General features: G+C 37.9%; 1 long non-coding RNA gene across 1 annotated transcript in view; it reads left to right on the top strand.

Annotated features, from left to right (window-relative positions):
• The window catches only part of LOC107838672 (uncharacterized), a 25,092-nt gene extending 18,644 nt beyond the window's left edge, over positions 1-6,448 (top strand). Inside the window, exons 3-4 of the long non-coding RNA XR_001664756.1 lie at positions 200-206; positions 6,212-6,448. This is a non-coding gene — a long non-coding RNA (uncharacterized LOC107838672). The remainder of the gene's footprint in view (positions 1-199; positions 207-6,211) is intronic.
• Positions 6,449-7,975: the final 1,527 nt, after the last annotated feature.

Genomic DNA, 7,975 nt, shown 5'->3' on the forward strand with positions numbered 1-7,975 from the left:
CGGCACACTAGTGTGCCGCGGAACAGTGGTTGAAAAACACTGTGCTAAACAATGTTAAACTTTCTAAGTTTTAATTATTGTTATCAAATCCTAACATGCTGTTTTAATGCCAAAAAAACTCAGAAACATGTAGGGCCAAACAGGAGAATCAGCTCATTTAAAGATAAAACTCAGTTTCACACAAACATAAACATTCTAGCATAAATGTTTACCTGTTGAACTGGAACATTCAAGGTCGCTATCAAGCTAAGTTTCTATTAGCAGCTCCACAATTTTTTTTGCTAAACATTATATTACAGAGAGACATGAAAACATACCTTTATCTCATCTTTTTTCTGTTTGTCTTCTTTCTTTTCTCTAAGTTATTTTTTGCAACATTGTTTTGCTAACTTATCTTCCACCAGGGCTCTAAACGTTGCACGGCACCTCATTTTATTTTTGAAGCACCACCTAGTGCAGCCTAGCTCTTGGGTTCCCAAGATCAGTTTTTTTTTCTTTCTTTTTTTCTTTTTGTCCATAAACAGATTGATTTCTATGTACATTGTCAAATATATATTTTTGTATTTTTGTAAAAAGAAATCTCAACTTTATAATGAAATTGTGTGTTTTTGTTAATGTAATCAGATAGAAGTCATTATTAAGAAAAAAAAATCTGTTCCACTTAGCTACCCCGCCCCCAAGAAAACCTGGGGACCTAAGTGGCTGCTCAGTTTGCTTATGCCTCGGGCCGGCCCTGCTCCTCATCTATGAGTGAAGTAGCACATTAGAAATAATATAATTAAATAAACAAACCCTTACGTAACCTTTCAAATAAAGTAACCATGTTTATTAATTCAAAATAAACAATAAGGATGTGAGTAGTGACATGTATAAAATGTTGATTAACTCTGCTCAAATTTGCGTGAATATTAGTTAATTTGCATAAACACTATGTTGCAGAAATCTTAAGAATCTGAGGTTTCAATCTCTGAAGTTTATTTCTTTAAATGCAAAATCAATCTACTCAAGTAAGAGAAGAACTAATATTACTCAAGTAAAAGAAATAAGCACAGTGCAGTAAATCTCATAAGTACCTTTTTTTCCCCAAAAAGTTACACAAGCAGTTGTCACCAGTACTACACACTTTTGAATGTAGATAACAACAAGTAGCCTGTTCTTGTTGACAAGCTTAGCATGATATATCGGCATCAGCTAGTCATCATGTAGCTAACATTACCTGTATCCAACAGCATTACTCAACTCACTCGGTTAGTTTGGGGGAAAAAAAGCTGTGCAAAGCTCTTTGTCTTTTGCCAGGATTCTAACACACACCGGCGTGCAGCAGGTCTCTGTCGCTGCCTGCCGCACAAATATAAAAACCGCCGATTCATGTTTCCCCATCAGATACTGCTCCCCCAGCGGCTTCTCACCGCTCCCCACCGCCCAGGTGGCAAATACCTGCGTGCTTGTTCAGCACTCAATATATATTTACATACTATATAAAAAAAACAAACAGTCTGAAGTTCCATTCTGTATATATTTAACGAAAAAAGTCAGAAAGAAAAAGTCTAACTTTTTCTACTTAGCTTCTAAAGGCTAAGCAAACTTCAGTTGAGGGAATATTAAATGTTTCTGATCACAGTCAACCGCTCTTAATTATCTACAGTCTTTGATGCAGAATCATAACCCGTCACCTCTCTTCAATGCTAACGATCCAGAAGCAACTTCCTTTGTCAGAGTGCAACACATTAATGAACAACTTAATCCTCTCACAGTCTGCACTGTGTTTACTTACCATAATCCTTTGGAGGCGTCTTAGAAATGCCGCCATCTAAACTCAATGGAACAAGCAACGTTTGAAATGTTCAGTTACTTCATGTTGTCAGTGCTTTAATAGCTGTTATTTAGTTTTAGTCTAATGTATACTCACACCCCATGCTGACACAGAGTGCATATTCAATTCAACCTTTATACAGGATGGATGGTGTACAGCTGACACCAGATATTTACATACGCAGAATACAAAGACACTTACACGTCTTTTTCTCACTCTGAAGTTGAATCAGACCAAACTTTTCTTGTTTTAGTTGAGTTAGCATCACCAAAATTATTTCTACTAAATCCCAGAAAATGTAGTGAGAATTTTTTTTTGAAGATTCTTTAACTTTTTTTTTTTTACTCAAAGGGTTTTTATTATTCAAAAGTTTATGTACATTTGGTCAATAAAATTGTCTTTTAAACTGTATGACTGTAGTCAAACAGTTTGGATTTCCTTCCACAAGCTTCTCTCTCAATACTTTGCTTGAATTCTGGTCCATTCCTAACTCAGTCCGTTCTGCTTCAGATCTACCCACAACTTGAGATCAGGGCTTTGTGATGGCTACACCAAAACACTGACTTTGTTGTCCTTAATTCATTGTCCATTTGGCTTCAATTAAAGGAACACCTAAATTAGATGCCGATGTGACCTCTGATTGGCTGATGGATGATGAGTGCTAGCACCATGGCTGAGTTATGAATATGTCTCATGCAACTGTTTACCTCCACTACTGACATTTTTAAATAATTTATTACAGTACGTGAACAAACGTATTCACGTGTGATTTTAATTGAATCTCTTATTTAACAGACACACCGCTATGGCGAAATTGACTTTTTCCAACTTTAGCAGAACATAGACAAAGATTTGCTCATATTTGTAATGGAAATGCAGCTGCTGTCTGCTTCCCCAACAGGTCAGCTGGGTACGTCTTCATCAGTCTTCCACATGTTGTGATGACAGGATGTCTATGATCTCCCGTACGCCATTAGAGTTTTATTCTGTTCTCTATTTAAAACAGAAGAGTGTGTGTTATAATACACGGCAACAAACTGAAGCAACGGGAGCTGCTATGAATCCATGCAACGCCTGAACACCAGATCACAACATAGGAGACATTTCCAGGAGCAAGAGCAGCTGCTGGGGACTTGAGAATGCCCCAACACTTTTTTAATCACTTCAAATACTAAATCACATATTATGTTTCCATGGAAAGCAACAATGCACCACTAGGGGAAAGTCTTCAGTGTTTACTGGTGGATCCAATTAAAATCATTTTTGCTGTTCCACATTCCATTTAAACAAATGATTATCATGTTTCACAGCAGGTCACTGAAGTCACAACAAACTGCACACAACATGCAGCACAAATAATTTCCACTTCAAGTCATCCTCCACTTATACATCTTAGTAACACCAGAGCAACATCAGCCCATTTTTGTTTTTCCAAGCTAAATGCCGTGTTTTTAAGCTAACACAGGAAGAAATGTACATTTCCTTTAGATTTTGCCTTTACTACAGTGACCATATTTACCTTCTGCACAGGACCCACAGTGAGTAAAGTCGGCACACAAGAGCATCAGAGCACTCTGTTGTCTTGGAGACTGCCTCTGCTTTGGCAGTCCGTCTCTCTTTATCTCCTTCTTTGACTGTGTTTACTTGCAGAAGCAGTTCCTAATGTGAAAGTGTGAGCTGCTTCTGCTCACCGCCCACCTGCTTCACGGGTACCTGGCTGCTTCCAACCGCCGGCTGCCAAATCATAGTACTGTTCTCACAGTCTGAGCCACGTTCTTGTCATGTTTGCCTTGTAAGGGTGATCCCAAAATACCTACTGTTCCCTACTGGAGTCTGTCCTTGACACTGCCTGCAGCTTCTTAGGTTATATACTCCGGAGTTTACTCTGGCTGTTTTTCAATATGTATCAATGCAGCCATGTTCCTGTGGCCTTGTTAACAATGTAGGCTAAAGTGCTGAGGGGGAAAAGTGTTTGTTCCGTGCAGATTCCTTCTGTTTTTGCTTTTTGTCTTGTATCAGATCAATTTAATAGCATGCTAAGATAACCTGAGTTAAAACAAGATGTGCTTATTAAAGATGAAGTTATTGGAACATTTTATTTTAAAGAGCTGTCCAAACCAACCTGGTCCTTATGGAGAAAGAGGTTGTTCCATAAACCTATCAATCAATGAGTTAATTTGTATAGGAAGTTTCAGCAACAAGGCGGCTTACATCGTGTGAAAACATAAACACATCATACAGTCAGCAATTGTGGAAACCAGTAACAGACATTAGGTTTTTTTAAGAGCCGTTGTTAAAAATAATCAAATCTGTTGATAAATGTTCCACTTATTATGGTTCAAAAGCAACTCTTAATAGGCGGAATGTAAGCCTTGATTTAAGGGAACTTTGCGTTTCAGCGGTTTTGCAGTTTTCTGGAAGTTTTTTCCAGATTTGAGGTGCATAGAAGCTTCTACTCTAATGTACTAACTGTTTTTGTTACACATCGTCTGTGAGTCTTTTACATCTCCGTTGATGAATTCTGGTTCACTGCATTTGTAAAATTGTCTTTATTCAGCCACACTGGAGGGTTTTCCAACATGAAAAGTGTTAAGTCCAGGCTTTGACTAGGCCATGCCGAAACCTTTTTAAGTCACATGGAGGTGGACTTGTTGGTGTCCTCTACTTCATTCCTAAAGGTGTTTGAAGATCCTAGTTTTGAAAAGTGATGATTGTTTCAGGGGATCAATACAAAGTTTGGGTTTTTGGGTTGTTGGTTTTTTTTATTTATTTATTTATTTTTATTTTTTATCTTGGAACACTCCCATGGAGGTTATTTTACCCAGTCAATTTGTATTGTTAAATCATAAAAACTGACCTGAACCAACACAAATGTGATCTACTGTGTTCAAGAATTGATACTTGCAAAACCCTTGATCGGTCTCATACTATCAAAACCCTCCACAATTACCCCAAGTCACTCTCTAAAACAGAAGAACAAAACCGTAATCTGTCATGTGTTTCTTCTGAAAACCATGATCTTAAATAAATGTTTAACAAAGACAAAACTTTATTAGTTTTGTCTTGGCAATCATAAGGTCGGTAATGACCTTATGATTGCCAAATAGAAGTGTTTTCAGTTGCCCCATTTCTTTATTTGCCGTCTTTGTCTTAACATGTTCAGAATGATAATAGCAAAATATTAGTGTTCCTTTCCAACTTGTCTCATCCAATTATCATCTCTCTTTAAGATAAGATTCACTTTTATATTCAGTTCAAAATTGATCAATGTTGTGTTGCAGCAACTGCAGCCTCCCAGATATTCAAAGATGCAAACCATGCGTTCTCTGTGGGGTTTGGGTCAGGTGAAGAAGGATGCCATGTCATCATTTTTTCATCTTTTAGGCGGTGCACTATGATGAAATCACTGGAAAATTGTTGGTTTTTCCTGCAATGCTGCTTGAGGAAAGCTCTGTGCCCATTGCTGATTCACCCATAGAGTCTCATCTCTGTTTGAAAAGCTGCTAAATATCTTTGTGTATTTGGATATTTCTTGGCCTAGTGTTGATGTTTTACCTTGTGCATCTTGTTCAGTTGTGATCTAGTTACACCCTTCCTGCCTTGGCCATGTCTCAGAACCCTGAACACCTTGTACTTCTGGCTACAGTCTCCAGGTAGACTGAAGTTCTGGAGTGTGACCGGACTGGAGGACAGTGGGTTCCTTGTAGCTTCTTGTTTGATTCTGCTAAAATCTTTAGGAGTTATTGAAAACATTTCTTCGTAAAAACCTTTCTCATGACCAGTTGAATAATTTCAACTAAACATTGGCTGGGTTATTTAATCATGTCCCAATATTTTAGCAATTTCAAGATCGTGGGCAATGGTGGTGATGGAGTTCCTGTAATCGTTGGGTTGCTGGTTTGAATCTTTGCTCCATCTGCCTCCATCATTGTATCCTTAGTCAAGACACTACGCCTACCTTGCCTGATGGTGGTGCTCTCACCTGGTGGTGATCAATTTAGCCTACAAGAAGAAGACATCTAATAATTATGCACACTTTGACAAAGGTGGTCAATCTCCTTGGTCTTTCTCTAGCTCCTTACACATCACCTGATATGCTTAACTCCAACACAAAATGTAGTTTATACAGTCGGGATGTATAAAATAAACATAAAAAAATTATATTTGATGAATAAAAGCCAAAAGTTAAAGTGAAGATTGCAACAACACTTGAATTGCTAAAAAACAACTTTATTGATAAACCAACACACAATTAAAACTCTTACATGATGCTGTTGGTCGTCCTGGTGATGCAGCATTTCACTATGTAAACTGGAAGATGTAGCAGGTACTCAACAAGCCTAACTTCTGTCATCTGCAGAAATACTCAGGTTACTCTGAAGTTGTTGATCATATCAGAGACAAGAGGCTGAGTACAGAGATCTGGTGGACCGCTTTGTGTCATGGAGGGAACAATAATATCATATTAAATGTGAACAAAATAAAGGAGATGATTGTAGATTTCAGGATTGACAGGATTAAATCAAACCCTATTTCCATCATGAAAGAAGAAGCGGAGGTGGATGAGGAATATAAATACCTCGGTGTTTGTCTTGACAACAGACTGGACTGGAGACACAACAGTGAAGCCGTCTATAAGAAGGGACAGAGCAGACTGGACTTCTTGAGGACGCTAAAATCCTTCAAGGTTTGCAGCAAGATGCTGCAGATCTTCATTAAGTCTGTTGTTGAGAGCATCGTCTCTTCTGCAGTCATCTGTTGGAGCAGCAGCATCAGAGCCAGAGACCTAAAAAGGTTCAACACCCTGCTAAAGAAGGCTGGTTCTGTACTAGGTATGACCTTGGAACCTCTGGAGATGATTACGCAAAGAAGGATTCTTCATAAAATCAAGAAAATTCTAGACAATCCTGACCATCCTCTTTATGAGACTGTCTTGTCAGAGTCAGAGGCTTCTTCAGATTTGCTGTAACACTGACTGCTACAAGAGATGTTTCCCGTCACAGCCGTCACTATCTACAGTAACTGTTTGAAGACTCTGAATTAATGAGCTACAACAACATTTAATTTCTTTCCTTTGGGATCAATAAAGTATTTTTGAATTTGAATTGAAGATCGGCTAAAATTACAGCTTTTTGTGAGCTAAGATGAGAAAAGCAAGAATTTTACTTTTGGAATTAATTCCAATAGAGAATCCAATCAGACTCTGTGCTGTAGCAGAAAACTCTGTTCGTTCGTTCAGTCAAGTTTATTTGTACACCACATTTCAGCAACAAGGTTGTTCAAAGTGCTTTAAGTCATAAAAACACAAAGATAAACATGTCATAGCCACCAATTCGAGAAAGTAGTAACAAACATCACATTTTGTCAAATACCGTCATCAGAATCATACAACATATGTCATATTTTGTGATTATAGCATTACAAAATTATAATCACAAACCCCAGTGTACACTTGCTATATCCTATTATATCCCAGAACTTTCCTTTTCCTTTTGGATGTCATTTATATTTTTGTTCTATTTCTGACCAACTTGTCTTGCCATATTCATTTAATTGGTTTTCTTTTACAAATTCTTGTCATATCTGTTCATTCCTGTGTGTTTAGTTTCTTCATTTATTCTAGATAGGCAGTTGTTCCCAATTACTGGATTCTCTCTCTGACATTCTCTTCTCCTTCCTGAGTGAATTTATAGCTCTCTGGTTTCGTTGGTCGTTGTCGGTTCCTTCCATGAGACGATGCGTTTCCCTGTCAGTCCAAAGCCTAATTCTCTGCTCACGCACCAAGACCTGTAAGTTTCTACTGTCTTTTATTAAAACCTTTACCATGGTGCAGTGGTAAAGACTCTTATACAGAGACCTCAGTCCTCAACACAGCCATCTCAGGTTCGAGTTCTGGCCCAGTAACCTCTGCCGCATGCCTTTCCCCTCTCTCTCAACCCGCTTTCTTGTCTGACCACTGAGTAAACGAGACTAGAGCCAAGAAAACCCTTTAAAGGAAAAAAAAAAAAAAACAGACTTTTACCACGATGTTTCTTAACACCTGTCTGAATTCTGGTCCTGTCTTAAACTTACACAAGAGTATTATTGGAATTTTATGTTTTTATGTGACATACAAAGTAGTAAAGAGAAAGAATAATAAGACAAAGTTCTGAACTTTTTTTT

Source organism: Poecilia formosa, unplaced genomic scaffold, assembly GCF_000485575.1.
Source record: "Poecilia formosa unplaced genomic scaffold, Poecilia_formosa-5.1.2 Scaffold294, whole genome shotgun sequence".
Taxonomy (NCBI): Eukaryota; Metazoa; Chordata; class Actinopteri; order Cyprinodontiformes; family Poeciliidae; genus Poecilia; species Poecilia formosa.